The 15318-nt window shown below is 45.2% G+C and overlaps 1 non-coding gene across 1 annotated transcript; it reads right to left on the bottom strand.

Annotated features, from left to right (window-relative positions):
* Window positions 1–4211: 4211 nt before the first annotated feature.
* trnan-guu (transfer RNA asparagine (anticodon GUU)) lies at window positions 4212–4285 on the bottom strand. The gene has a single exon. It is a non-coding gene; the product is annotated as a tRNA-Asn (tRNA).
* Window positions 4286–15318: the final 11033 nt, after the last annotated feature.

The following is a 15318-nucleotide window of genomic DNA, read 5'->3' as shown; positions in this document are numbered from 1 at the left end:
CCGACCTGGACCTTGATGACATCACACTTCGCTGCCGCTGCCCTCCTGCACCAGCTCGCGCTGCTCCCTGGAGTAGTCTCGCGGGACCTCCAAGCTGCTCCCAGGGCCGCTCGCCGTTCCTTTTATTGCCCCAACCTGCCGCTGGTGTTCTCCCGTTAGTGTATCCAGGCTGCGGGTGGCCACCCCGAGCGCAGCAGAGGGGTTTCTGCATTAGTTCTGGGTGGGGGCAGTATCTTTCCCCTTCTCTCTTCCTCTTGCCTATATCCCTGTGCTTTTATTTCTCTATTTATTCCCCATGTCTCAGTTTCTAGCGTTTAAAAGGGAACAAAAGTGAAATGGGTGTCACTGTGGAACAATTTCTCTCACTCAAAGTTAGACGCATTACCGTTGCACCATGAGGTCTAGGTAGCTCGCCGTTGATATTCAGGTTCAAATAAGAATGTATATAAATATATCTACATGTATCATAACTGTTCCCTGGTGGTCGAGGAGTTAAGATCCGGTACACTAACCTGGTTTCAATTGTCGATCAATTCATTGCGTAAAAATAATTGACTTCTGTGAGACGATTAATAATTGCTGTAATCACCATGAATACCAATACTTTCTGTGATAGACCGATCTTACAGACGATCTGGCTTCTCCTGCCCTTTGCCGGGCACGTGTTCCGGGTTTAATTTTGTAAACTCGGCGAGTTCGCTGATCGCGGGGAGAGGGTAGGAGCCTCTGTGGCCCCACTGTGAGGATGTGGAAGTGAACACGGTGGCTGGGTGTTCCGTGACATTTCTGTAAAGGGCAGTGGAGGAGAAGGATTGAGAACTTTCAGTGTGGGACAGAAGTTGTTTAAGGTGAGCCGACACATTCCCGATCAGCACAGAGGGAGCTCACTGGTCAACTCCCCTCTGTTGTGCCAGCTGTGCCAGAGGTTTCTGTCGTGTAGTGGTTATCACGTGTGCTTATCACGTTTGTATTACACATGAAAGGTATGAGGTTCAATCCCGGGAAGGAGCATTATGTTTTAACTTGCTATCGAGGAACAATCAGAGGCGAGTTTCGTCTCCTGGCAAATGCTGCCTGACCTGCTGAGATTTCCAGCATTTGCTGTTTTTATTTGCTATTTATTCTCCTGGCAAAAGTGATCCCTTATTCCTGAAGTGCTCTTTATTTCACTTCAATAAATAGATAACTTTCAGTGAGAGAAAACGGATTCACCGGGTACATTTCGTGTGTGACGCCAACGTGATATCCGCTACACTGCAGCCCATCAAAAGGTGAGAAACCACTGAATTTCAAGGATGAGCTCACAAATATCAGGGGCAGTGCAGTCTGGTCAACGTCAAACTCTCCTTTCATATTCAGCAGAGGCATGAACGGGAGTCAGACGCCACAAAGTTTAATTACAGACACAAATACAATAACAATTCCAAATCTTTTCACTGTAAAATTCTTAAACTTTATTTGAAATCCTACTGCGTTGAATCTGAAAATGAGCACCATGGGCTTTTATCTTCACTACTGATTATATTTTCTGTGCATGGTTGGAATAACTGGTGCTGTTAAATTTGACAAAAGTTGCCCCAGATTCCTGATGTCATCGGCAATGAAGATTTTGAACCAGATCCTAAAATACAGTGTGTAAAATGGGTTAATATGCAGAAGAACATAAGAACATAAGAAATAGGAGCAGGATTCGGCCATACGCCCCTCGAGCCTGCTCCGCCATTTAATACGATCATGGTCGATGCGATCATAGACTCAGGTCCACTTCCCTGCCCGCTCCCCAAAGCACAGGACAAATGATTGAAGTATCGACTGTCCCTCAGGTAGCATTTCTTTCATTGTGCAAAAGAAGGTGAGGGGTTAATTAATGATGCTTTCCCGTGAAAGCAACACAAAAGTTTAAGAAAAAAACATACAGTGACTGGGAGGTGAGCGCTGCTTCTGACACCAGGTGGGAATGGGCGGAGATTTTAAAGCTCCTTGTATTGTGACACCTTCATATCGACGAACATCTGAGTCTTATCATGTAGACCTCGTGGCGCAATGGTAGCGTGACTGATTTCAGTTCCGAAGGTAGCGTGTTTCAATCACATCAGGGTTACTGTACTTTTAGATATTGTTCTTCCAGAATTAATATATTCTTTGCTGTTTGGCAATAACCAGACCCTTGCTCCAAGGTTTGTCTCACTGTTTCCCCGGTGTCAGACAGAGATACGCCTGCTGCCCTCATTTATTTCATGTGACAGGACACAACAGTTCAAAATAAACCTGCAGATGGCCACATACAGCATTAAATAGTCAGGATGGCCGAGCGGTCTCAGGTGCTGTGTTCAGGTTGCAGTCTTCTCTCGAGGTCTGTGTTTAAATCTGACATTTCTTATTTTTAATCATTAAGTGAAACTCATTGTTTGACACCACGATCAACTCCTTCAAAGTGGGATTCAGCAGTTCACCTGCTCGCTTCATACTTCCGTCTGACCTGGTGCTGAAAGTGGAGATGTTTCCGCAGTGTAGCGGTTAACACGTTCGCCTCACACGCGAAAGCTCACCGGGTGGGAATATTTTCTGGAGCTATCTCCTCATGCATGTCCAGGGGCGAGTTTGTTCTCCTGTGAAAGGTCATAAGGTCATAAACATGTAAGGATTAGGGGCCGGAGTAGGCCATTCGGCCCCTCGAGCCTGGTCCACCATTCAAGCAGATCCTGGCAGTTCCTTGAGAGCAAGTTTAAACATCTGGGGCGGAGCCAACAGGCACCTGGCTGCAATCAACGACAAAAACGTCTATTTGGTAGAAGCCCCGTGAGATCAATCGGTCGAGCATGAGAATCTGAATCTCGAATTTGGGGGTTCGAGCCCCACGTTAACTGTTAAAGCATGTCCCAATTTGCACAGTGTGTTTTTGGTGTCTGGTTCAAAATGTTCATTGCTGGTAACATCAAAAGGAGACTGGGCAAACAGTGAGAAAGACTTTAGAGCAAAGGTCTGGTTATTGTGAAACACCAAAGGAAATATAAATTCAAGAAACAGAGAAAACATAGAAAATAGGTGCAGGGGTAGGCCATTCGGCCCTTTGAGCCTGCACCGCCATTCAATGAGTTCATGACTGAACATGCAACTTCAATAGCCCATTCCTGCTTTCTCGCCATAGCCCTTGATCCCCCTAGTCTAAAGGACTACATCTAACTCCTTTTTGAGAAGAATAACATCGAAAAGAAATGTGACCCCGACACCCAGGAAGAAGTGTGAAGGCAGAAGCTTAAATGCTGCATTTCTCTGTTCAAAAAATTCCTTTCACAAACATTTCTCTGACCGTAACTGCACAAAACAAAAATGTTCCTTTCAAAGTCATTAAACTTCCGAATTTCCGCGCCCCCCGAATCTCCTGAATCAGATGCCTCTAGTTTTGCCGACTCAATCCATGTCCCTTTGCAATGTTCTGCTTCCACCCACACTATGAAATGTGCCACTAACTTATAGAATCATGGAATGGTTTCAGCACGGAAGGCCATTCGGCCCGTCGAGCCCGTGCCGACTCTCAGCGAATCCCACTCCCCCGCCATTTTCCTGCAATTGTTTTTCCTTCAGACACTGATCCAGCTCCCGTTTGAAAGATAAAATTGAGTCTGCCTCCACCATCCTTTCAAGCAGTGCATTCCAGATCCTAACCACTCGCTGCTAAATGACCACCTCCTGTTCCTATGTGTAAAGTCTGGGAAACACGAGATCAATTCCTGCCACACTCACAGCCTTCCTAAATATAGCACCATCACTCTATTCTCATAAAACCAGCTCCTGAAGTACAGGCCAGCTGTGTACGTTAAAGCTCTGGTTATGTTCCGAACATTGCTGTAGTGTTTCCGTAATGTAGTGGTTATTAGACTCACCTCACACGCCAAATGTCCCTGGTTCAAAACTGCGCGGAAACATTTTGAACACATGTTCCCTTAAATATTTGAAGAAATGGATTTATTCATATTAGTGGTTCAATATTAACAAAAAACAATGTCCCACAACCTTGTTAAATTTTCTGATATCTCTGTTCAGTTCAGTATACACTCAAACTGAATGCTCATAAAAATATTGGAGTGGGAACTCACTGGATAACAGCACAGCTGGCAATGTTTGTGGAATATATTCGCGCAGCCAAAACGCACAATGACAAGCTGGAATCGTGCAGCACCGAATCCTCGGGGATAAACAGTTAAATACTTCATCCCTGGGTAGGCTCGAACCACCAACCTTTCGGTTAACAGCCGAACGCGCTAACCCATTGCGCCACAGAGACTGACGCAATTACACACTGCAAGACATCCCAAACCAGGGTGTCAGTCAGTTAAAGCTTCAGATTGCTCTGTCCGGGATGGAACGTGTCCACTCTCAGTTGTACTTTTCCCAAGTAAAGGGTGGGACATTCATTGTCGATGTGTGGAAGCAGTCTGGTCCCGCACACTGCAGACACTTCCATGTCACAACCAACCAGCTCTCCCACAACCGGTGCGATCGACCTTCCAGCCTTCCGGTGCATTGTCTGTGACGAAGTATTCTGATTGTCCCGAAGCCGGTATTCGGTTTTAATTCCTTTTCAGCTCCTGCCTGCGGATATTGCTGTGATTTAACGCGAACACAATGCTAACAGGGACAGTTCAATTCACCGTTTCTTTGCTTGGTGAAATTTCAAAGATTGAAAGCGACGCACATCAACCCCAAACCTCGTCACCTACTCGCTAACTCGACAAAACTTTGCATTTTCTTTCCATGCCAAGCATTTTACATGAATACATTGCAATGCCAACGCACTTTTTACCTGGCAAGACTGAAGTACAAGCTGTGATGAACAGTGTGAAACTAAACAGCGACTTGAAAAACGATAGCCTCGATGGCATCTGTGTGAATTGCTCTGCATCGATAATTAGCAGAGAGCAAAGAGAGGAAACTGATGGTGTGGATGAGAAAAGGCAGAGACAAAGTGTACTGTTGAGATGATTTTGTTGTTTTTGAGAATTGTTTCAAATATTTTACCATGGTTGGTTCCATAGTGTAATGGTGAGCACTCTGGGAACTGAGTTCAAATCTCGGTGGAACCTGATTCCTTGTTGCCCCAGCTGCTGAAAATTTGGGACAAACAAGTGAAAGACACCTGGTGCTGGTGGGCAGTTTTGTTGCCTTTGTCATTGATGCTTGATCTACAAGTCTAGTTATCAAATCGTGTGCTCAACCATCAGTTACCTGTTACAAAATGTTGTAAACGGCTGTCTTGCTCTTTTTGCTTCGTTGCTTTTAACCTCGAATTACCCGCACACATTCAGTTGTAGTAAAGGCAGGATCGGGTCTTTTATTTAAACATTCATACCAAACAAACCAAATATAAAAGTTACTGAGAACACTTCACAAAGGCAGCTTGCTTCGATTTCCGTGGCTGCTTGAGACACACACCTTCCGAATGTCCAGTGTCTCTGGTGTCTGTGTGTGTGAGTCTCATCTTTATACTCTTATTTCTTTACATTTAGACAATCACAGCTAACTGCTTTGTGAATTGTTTAACATACAGACTTAATATTGCTTGTTTAACCTGCAGATGTCATTAAATAGTAACAAAGGTACAATCAAATATTGAACATACAGACAATGACCAGTTACTCATTTCAATGGCTGAAGGCACCACATTGTCCAACAGTCTCTTTCCATCCAAACTTTAATCTTCCTGTTTTTTAATTAAAACTTCAGACTGCGTGCTGAAGCAAAGAGTTCAGCAATGCGGGACTGTGCTCTCACATTCCTCCACTTCTTCTCCTCGCCTCTCTGCAGGTCTTATCTGGGTAACATACATTTGCATGGTGGCTCGAGCTCGTTCAACAGCATTGTCCAGTTGTTGTCCTTGTTTTCCAACACGACATCCGCAGTAAATCAAAATGACCAGCACGATCAGCTGAACCAGCACCAGCAGAAGGGCAGGGTGTATCATTGTGTTCATCACACCTGTTGCCGTCGGGCTCCATCCCAACAATGACTCCCACCAGCTCACATGTCCAATCTGGTCCAAAGTTGTGTGAACGTTCTCGATTTCCGCAGTGTGATGGTTAATGTCCACAACGATTGCTTGATTCAAACTCTGTAGCTGTTGAAATGTTGTATTCCATTTCTGTATTTCCTTCTTCCAAATAGCAGCACGCTTCGGGTCAAAGTAGGGTTCTTGTAGATTCAGATTCTCAGGATGCTATTTTAAAGTCCGTTGGTCTGTGATCACCATATCCATTTTCACTGAAAAGTCAATTTTAAATTTTTGATGTTTCCAACTGAATTCCATGCTGTTTACATTCAGAAATGTAAACTCACAATCGGTGTCTTCGACCAAGTCTGTTACCCTCTGCACAGGTTTTAACAATTTCCTCTGCTTTGTGGGAGAATTGTAACAACATCGAGTAAAGGATGACGGAAATGCTGAAAAGTCAGTCGAGAGACCCAGTCCTTCTCTCAGTTCACCCTTCGGAACTGCTGTAATTCACTCTCTCGAAATTTGCAACGATCCAACTTCTATTTCACATCGTTTAAGATCATGTTTGTAACTCCCACATTTGAGCTTTTCACTGAACATCTCATCAGTTCTGAGACAGCCCATTCCTGCAGAAACTTTAAATGTTTCTGAACAAGCTTCTCCCACTGCTTTCATCTCTGACTGTTCAGTAACTGCTCCTCGTGTATCTGGGGTGTTGGGGAACTGTCTCTGAAGAGGGGAATCCCCTTCCTCCAGGAGCACCTTCATTTGTCCGGCTGACCCTGTGTCCATTTCCCGCTGCCCTTCCACACAAGCCTCGATAAGGGTATGGCCACCCCTATCCTGAAGTAAGGGTCCTAAAGGAACGACATGTGTGGTTGAGGCGCGGCATCTCTATAGGGATCCTCCCTCACCTGCGGAATCTACCCCCGACCTCAGCAACTGAACCGAGGTATCATTCCTGTCTGTGTCTCCAGCTTCTCTTTCCTGATTCTTAAACTTTTCTTTTAACTTTTCTCATTCTTTAGCCATTCTATCCCTGTCCTCCAACAACTGACAGCCACCACCTGGTCCTGCTCCTTTTATGTGACTCCTCGCGGGATTCATCCACTAAGGCCCTTCTATCTTCCATCGCTGTAACCCCTGTCTCACTTCCATGACTGAAATTCCTGCAGCTCCCTGATACAAGCTTTCTACCCTTGCCAACCATTTATCAAAACATTCGTCCCCACCCCAGGCATCTACTTCCAGAACTACTGACGGGGGTAGGAGAGTCAAAATGATCTCTCTATTTGTACCATCCCCGTAATGACTGATATCAATCCAATTACTTCCCAAACTTTTACACAACTGGAATATACGTTCCCCCGCTTCCCTGGGTCCTTCCCCTGGTAATAATGCAAGCGGCGTTATTAACTGTGGCCCTGAGTGAGTAACAAAGATTGCAGCTATTATTCTATCAAGCATGAGACCTGGAAGTTGTTTCAAAACCTACTACCTTTCCCCGGTGATTCCCTAAAGCTCACAGAACCATGTGAACCCTCGGTTTCTCTGATATGTTCCCAGACTGCCACCAACCCAGAATATTACACCACCACTGGGCAAACTTATTAAGATCCTGAAGGTGTGCAGGTCCCACTCACGAAGGATAGCTCTCATGTCCTGTAACTTGACCCCTCCTCGCTCATACCAGGTATCCCCAAAACCACTTAAGGTCGTGTTCCCTCCACGAGCTCCACAGGGAGTAGAGGAATCATGATCCTGCTCCCGCCTAGTCCGCTCGAGCGTGCTTCCCCCACTCTCCACATTACCGGACGGTCGTGTGTAATGTTGTGGGGTGTTAAGCGTCTGAGTAACCGAAGAGGCATCTAACTGCTCCGCCTCCGTACCGAACGTTGCCACGTGAACCACACGGGTTCGAGGCTCCGAAGTCAGAGAAGACAAAGGAGCTGCGGATGGGAACGGTGGGCATTCTCCCTGTCCCTTCATCCCCTTTTCAGCTCTCAGACCCGGAGAGTCCTCCGAATACCACCCGGCTTTGTTAATTGTTGTCTCCGTGGGCAACCTCATACCACCATCTTCTGCAGCTTAGATATTCCTTTCTCTCGATCTTGTTTACACTTCTGTTCATCAGCAAGATGCTGATCCAGTGTCAGAACAGTCCTGGCTGCCCCGAGTGCCTGAAATCACGAATTCTCTACTTCTTTACTCACTGCTGTTAGCTGCTCTCTGAGATCTGAGACTTCCCTATCTCGAGCCTCAGCCTCTTCTCCTAACGTTTGAATCCCCAGCATGAGACACTGCAACTCTAACGCTTTTCTCTTTTTATCACTTTTTAACCCAAACACTTTAATCTTTTTTAACTGGACATTCTCCACTAAGGACTGCCGTGTCTCTCTCCATCCTCCTGTCATTGTTTCCTGTCTTATCCCATAAGTTCCCCCTTTCGACTCAATCCATTCATTAAGAAATGACTGGAGCTCAACTGAAATATTCCCTGAACCTCCCATTACTAACTGAAGATCCCTTTAATCACGACAACTAAGAGAATGCTCACCCCTCGAACTGATGTGTGGGAAACACTTCTTCCAACAACTCAGCCAACTTTCTGCTTCATGTCGGGGGCTTCAAATAAGCCAACGAACTTTTGAAAATCACGTCGGGGTCACCAAAATGTTGTAAACGGCTGTCTTGCTCTTTTCGCTTCGTTGCTTTTAATATCGAATTACCCGCACACACTCCGTTGTAGTAAAGGCAGGATCGGGTCTTTTATTTAAACATTCATACTAAACAAACCAAGTATGAAAGTTACTGAGAACACTTCACAAAGGCAGCTTGCTTCGATTTCCGTGGCTGCTTGAGACACACACCTTCCGAATGTCCAGTGTCTCTGGTGTCTGTGTCTCAACAGTCCATAAATGTCTCATCTTTATACTGAAAAAGCCTTTGAACTCTTATTCTTTGCATTTATACAATCCTGACTAACTGCTTTCTGAATCTTTTAACAGACAGACTTAATGTTGCTTGTTTAACTTACAGATGTCATTAAATAGTAACAAGGTTGCACTCAAATACTTAACATACAGACATCGTCAAATTGTTTCGTCCAGAGTTTCCATTATTCCCACCATAACAAGGTACTCAAATATTTAACATCCAGACAATGACCAGTTACTCATCTCACTGGCTGGAAGGCACCACATTGTCTAACAGTCTCTTTACCATCCAAACTTCAATCTTCCTGTTATTTAATCCAAACTTCAGACTGCATGCTGAAGCAAAGAGTTCAGCAATGCTGGACTGTGCTAACACAGAGCACAGGATTTGACAACTAGACTTGCAGATCAAGCATCAATGACAAAGGCAACAAAACTGCCCCCCAGCACCAGGTGTCTCTCACTTGTTTGTCCCAAATTTTTAGCAGCTGCGACAGCAAGCATTCAGTTTCCACCGAGATTTAAACTCAGATCGCTGGATTCATGTCCAGAGTGCTCACCATTACACCATGGAACCAACGATGCCAAATTCTTTGAAACATTACTCAAAAACAAGATCATCTCCAACATTACACTTTGGCTTGGCCTTTTCTCATCCACACCGTCAGTTTCCCCACTTTACGCTCTGCTAATTATCGATGAAGAGCAATTCACACAGATACCGTCGAGGCTATGGGTTCTCAAGTAGCTGTTTCTGTTTCACACTGTTCATCACAGCTTGTACTTCAGTCTTGCCAGGTAAAAAGTGCGTTGGCATTACAATGCACTAATGTAAAATACTTGACATAAAAAGAAAATGCAACTTTTTATTGATTGCAAAACATGCATTGCCTGCATTTGAAAAAGCGTTGCTTTTATTCATCCTGCTGAATGCATATTGCACAGATAATCTCAGCACACGTTGTGCAGGCAAAGGCAGCATTGGACAACAAACTAGTTTCTCCTCCACTGATTTGTAACAGGTAAATGACGGTTGAGCACACGATTTGATAACGAGACTTGGAGATCAAGCATCAATGACAAAGGCAACAAAATTGCCCACCAGCACCAGGTGTCTTTCACTTGTTTGTCCAAAATAATTGAATTATTGACACTCATTCAGTTATCATTTCTTTAATTATGCAAATGAAGATCATCGGTTAATTAATGATTTTTTCCGGTGAATGCAGGATAACATTTAACTAAAAGCCCCAACGTGGGGCTCGAACCCGCGACCCTAAGATTAAGAGTTTCATGCTCGCCCAATTGATCGAGCGGGGCTTCTGCCAAATGCGGGTTTTTCTCGCTGATTGCAGCCAGGCGCCTGTTGGCTCCGCCCCAGATGTTTAAACTTGCTGTCGACGAACTGCCAGGATCTTCTTGAATGGTGGACCAGGCTCGAGGGGCCGAATGGCCGAATCCGGCTTCTAATCCTTACATGTTTATCATCTCATGACTTTTCACAGGAGAACAAACTTGCCCCTGAGCATGTAGGAGGAGAAAGCTCCAGAAAATATTCCCGCCCGGTGAGCTTTCGCGTGTGAGGCGAACGTGTTAACCGCTACACTGCGGAAACATCTCCACTTTCAGCACCAGGTCAGACGGAAATGTTGAGCGAGCAGGTGAACTGCAGAATGCCACTTTTGAAGGGTTAGTCGAGGTGTCAAACAATGAGTTTCGCTTAATGATTAAAAGCAGAAAGTGTCAGACATTGGATTTGAACCCACTCCTCCACATGCAATTGCAATCCAAACACAGCACCTTTGACCGCTCAGCCATCCTGACAAGGGTCTGCTGTGTTTGGCCCCCTGCAGGTTGATTTTGAACTTTTGTGTCCTGTCACATGAAATAAATGAGGGCAGCAGGCGTATCTCTGCCTGACACCGGGGAAACAGTGAGACAGACCTTGGAGCAATGGTCTGGTTATTAAGACACAGTAAAGAAAATATTGATTCCGGAATTCTCCCAAAGGTCAGGAACCCTGACATGATTTCGATAGCAGTGTCCTCATCTCGAGTGAGATGTGGTACCGTTGCACCACGAGCTCTACACAACGAATATGAGATGTTTATCGATATGAACGTTCCTCAAAATAAGGGCTTTAAAATCCCCGCCCATTCCCACTCGGAGTCAGAAGCAGCGCTCACTTGCCAGTCACCGTCCGTTTTTTTGTTGAACTTTTGTTTTTATTTCACGGGAAAGCATCATTATTTAACCCAATGCCATCTTTTGCACAATGAAAGAAATGCTGACTGAGGGACAGTCGATACTTCAATCATTTCTTCTGTGTTTTGCATGTTAACTGTTAAACCAGATCCCATTTTACACAATTTTTGTCGGGGACTGTTTCAAAATCTTCATTGCTGATGACACCAGGAATCTGGGGCAACTTTTGTCAAATTTAACAGCACCGGTTAATCCGACCATGCACAGAAAATAGAATCAGTCGTGAAGATAAAATCCCACGGTGCTCATTTTCTGATTCAACATCGTAGGATTTCAAATAAAGTGAAAGAATTTTACAGTGAAAAGATTTGGAAGTGTTATATGAATTTTTGTCTTTAATTAAACTTTGTGGCGTATGACTCCCGTTCATGCCTCTGCTGAATAAGAAAGGAGGGTTTGACGTTGACCAGACTGCACTGCCCCTGATATTTATGAGCTAATCCTTTATATTCAGTGGTTTCTCGCCCTTTGATGGGCTGCAGTGTAGCGGATATCACGTTGGGCTCACACGCGAAAGGTCCCCGGTGGAACCGTTTTCTCTCACTGAAAGTTATCTATTGATTGAAGTGGAATAAAGAGCAATTAAGGAATAAGGGAGCCCTTTTGCCGGGAGAATAAATAGCAAATAAAAACAGCAATTGCTGGAAATCTCAGCAGGTCAGGCAGCATTTGCCAGGAGACTAAACTTGCCTCCGATTGTTCCACTACAGCAACTTTAAACATAATGTCGAGGAACTGCCAGGATCTTCTTCAATAGTGGACCAGGCTTGAGGGGCCGAATGGCCTACTCCGGCACCTAATCCTTCCATGCTTATGATCTTATGACCTTTCACAGGAGAATAAACTCGCCCCTGAGCATGCATGAGGAGAAAGCTACAGAAAATATTCCCGCCCAATGAGCTTTCACTTGTGAGGTGAACATGTTAACCGCTACACTGCGGAAACATCTCCACTTTCAGCACCAGGTCAGACGGAAATGTGAAGCGAGTAGGTGAACTGCTGAATCCCAGTTTTTAGGAGTTAGTTGTGGTGTCAAACAATGAGTTTCGCTTAATGATAAAAAGTAAGAAATGTCAGATTCAAATCCACACCTCCAGAGGAGACTGCAAACGGAACACAGCATCTTAGACCGCTCGGCCATCCTGACTATTCAGTGTTGTGTGTGACCACCTCCAGGGTGATTTTGAACTGTTGTGTCCTGTCACATGAAATAAATGAGGACAGCAGGCGTATCTCTGCCTGATACCGGGGAAACAGTGAGACAGACCTTGGAGCAAGGGTCTGGTTATTGCCAAACAGCAAAGAAAATATTAATTCTGGAAGAACAATTTCCAAAATACAGTAACACTTACATGATTTGAACACGCAACCTTCTGATCTGGAGTGAGACACACTACCATTGCGCCACGAGGTCTACACAGGGTGTGTGGGATGTTCCTCTATATGAAGGTTTTACAATACAAGTGGCTTTAAAATCCCCGCCCATTCCCACCAGGTGTCAGAAGCAGCGCTCACCTGCCAGTCACCGTATGTTTTTTTCTGAAACATTTGTGTTGCTTTCATGGGAAAGCATCATTAATTAACCCATCACCTTCTTTTGCACAATGAAAGAAATGCTAACTGAGGGACAGTCGGATACTTCAATCATTTGTCCTGTGCTTTGGGGAGCGGGCAGGGAAGTGGACCTGAGTCCATGATCGGTATCGGCCATAATCGTATTGAATGTCGGAGCAGGCTCGAGGGGCGTATGGTCGACTCCTGCTCCTATTTCTTATGTTCTTATGCATGTTGACCCATTTTACAAACTGTATTTTAGGATCTGGTTCAAAACCTTCATTGCCGATAACACCAGGAATCTGGGCAACTTTTGTCAAATTTAACAGCACCTAGCGTGCACAGAAAATAGAATCAGCAGTGAGGATAAAATCCCATGGTGCTCATTTTCAGATTCAATGCAGTCGGATTTCAAAAAAAGTGAAAGAATTTTACAGTGAAAAGATTTGGAAGTGTTACTTGTATTTATGACTTTAATTAAACTTTGTGGCGTCTGACTCCCGTTCATGCCACTGCTGAATAAGAAAGGAGAGTTTGACGTTGACAGACTGCACTGCCCCTGATATTTGTGAGCTCATCCTTTATATTCAGTGGTTTCTCGCCCTTTGATGGGCTGCAGTATGGCGGATATCACGTTGGCCTCACACGCGGAAGGTCCCCGGTGGATCCGTTTTCTTTCACTCAAAGTTATCTATTTATTGAAGTGAAATAAAGAGCAATGAAGGAATAAGGGAGCCCTTTTGCCAGGAGAATAAAGAGAAAATAAAAACAGCAAATGCTGGAAATCTCAGCAGTTCAGGCAGTATTTGCCAGGAGAATATACTCGCCTCTGATTGTTCCTCTATAGCAAGTTTAAACATAAAGTTCGTGGCCAGGATTGAACCAGGGACCTGTCACATATAAAGAAAACGTGATAACCACTGTACTACAGAAACCTCTGACACAGCAGCCCCAACAAAGGGGAACTGACCAGTGAGCTCCCTCTGTGCTGATCGGGAATGAGGAGGCTCACCTGAAACAAATTCTGTCCCACACTGAAAGTTCTCAATTCTTCTCCTCCGCTGCCTTTTACAGAAATATCACGGATCACCCAGCCACCGTCTTCACTTCCACATCCTCACAGTGGGGCCACAGAGGCTCCTACTGTCTCCCCGCGATCAGTGAACTCACCCAGTTTACAAAATTAAACCCAGAACATGTGCCCGGCAAAGGGCAGGAGAAGCCAGATAGACTGTAAGCTCGGTCTATCACAGAAAGTATTGGTATTCATGGTGATTACAGCAATTATTAATCGTCTCACAGTCCTCAATTATTTTAATGCAATGAACTGATCGAGGATTGAAACCAGATTAGTTCACCGGATCTTAACCCCTCGACCACCAGGGAACAGTTATGATACATGTAGATATATTTATATATATTTATATATGAACCTGAATATCAACGGCTAGCTGCCTAGACTTCATGGTGCAACGGCATTGCATCTAACTTTGAGTGAGAGAAATTGTTCCACAGTGACACCCATTTCATCTTTTGTTCCCTTTTAAACACTAGAAACTGAGACAGGGGGAATAAATAGAGAAATAAAAGCACAGGGATATAGACAAGAGGAAGAGAGAAGGGGAAAGGTACTGTCCCCACCCAGAACTAATGCAGAAACCTCTCTGCTGTGCTCTGGGTGGCCACCCACAGCCTGGATACACTAACGGGAGAACACCAGCGGCAGGTCGGGGCCATAAAAGGAACGGCGAGCGGCCCTGGGAGCAGCTTGGAGGTCCCGGTAGACTACTCCAGGGAGCAGTGCGAGCTGGTGCAGGAGGGCGGCGGCAGCGAAGAGTGAAGTCATCAAGGTCCAGCTCAGTGATTGGAGCGTGGGCAGGTACAGCAGGAGCGGCGAGATCGGGGCGAAGGAGCGGTGAGAGACTGTAGAGGGACGTGATCAGGGCCCAGGGGAGGCATGAGTTCAGGGCCAGGGGCCCAGGGGCAACACGGGCCCAGCCCACACTGCAATATTTGTGTGCACTAGGTCCGTGCAGCAGAGCTGGTCTCCAGTCGTCTTTGTTAACCCTTGTCACTAGACCAAGACCTCGCTCTGTCAAGCCCGTGTGATGGCTGGGATGCAATGGCCACCACACGTTAAAAAAAATCCACGCACAGGCATCTTCCACCATTCGGGATGTAGTTCGGGTCCTTCATTGAAACACCTGTGAACTCATCCTTTTTCGGCGTGGAAGCAAGTCATCCTCGTTTCGAGTGACCGCCTATGATGATGATGATGATCATGGATACATTAACGTCCCAACAGCTCATTGACTGCAGGAGTGGGACCGTGCGGCGCTTCAGAAAAAATTTCGAAAAGGCAAAGTCACTGATTCCGTCTCATGTGCTCCTCCGATCAAGAATAGCAACACACACTAAAAATGCTTCAATAATGGTTACATCTTATCTCCACATTTGCTGAGCAGTTGGTTCGTTGGTCTAGGAGTATGATTGTCGCTTTGGGGTTGTTACTTCAAATTTGCGAGAGGTCCGGGGTTTAAATCCCGCACGAGACCTCAATTTGCCGCGAAT

This window comes from Pristiophorus japonicus, unplaced genomic scaffold (assembly GCF_044704955.1).
Source record: "Pristiophorus japonicus isolate sPriJap1 unplaced genomic scaffold, sPriJap1.hap1 HAP1_SCAFFOLD_42, whole genome shotgun sequence".
In the NCBI taxonomy this organism is placed as follows: domain Eukaryota; kingdom Metazoa; phylum Chordata; class Chondrichthyes; family Pristiophoridae; genus Pristiophorus; species Pristiophorus japonicus.
Note: the sequence above shows the minus strand (reverse complement) of the source record. Positions and strands in the feature narration are given on the sequence as shown.